General features: G+C 37.7%; 1 protein-coding gene across 1 annotated transcript in view; it reads left to right on the top strand.

Moving 5' to 3' along the window:
- The window catches only part of LOC119587631 (integrin alpha-PS1-like), a 21,094-nt gene that overhangs the window by 854 nt on the left and 19,890 nt on the right, over positions 1 to 350 (top strand). The window lies entirely within an intron of this gene.

A 350-nucleotide genomic window follows, 5' to 3' on the forward strand; every position in this document is an offset into this window, starting at 1 on the left:
ATGAATGCCCTTGTCTTATACTGATCCTAAAATCGAAACTGAAATTTGATAAGATAGTTTATCGTTATGTGAAAAGATAATTTCCAATGCATTATTTAACAAAAATAAGATCAAGATAGAGGGAAAAACGCCCACTGAACGGGAAACAGCTTCCAAACAATAAGATAGCAGTTAGCGTAGTTTACAAGCAGAAAAGATAACGTTGTTAAGTGTTGCAATTTGAGCTCGGACACGAGACTCGCATCCCCCCACTCTCTTGAACAGCAAAGTGACGAAGAGATATTCAGGGCAACTCTACCGCTAAGTTAATTATTAACCAACGACTATTAAGCACGACGCGTAAAATTGGT

The sequence above is a fragment of the Penaeus monodon genome, chromosome 22, assembly GCF_015228065.2.
Source record: "Penaeus monodon isolate SGIC_2016 chromosome 22, NSTDA_Pmon_1, whole genome shotgun sequence".
Classification (NCBI taxonomy): domain Eukaryota; kingdom Metazoa; phylum Arthropoda; class Malacostraca; order Decapoda; family Penaeidae; genus Penaeus; species Penaeus monodon.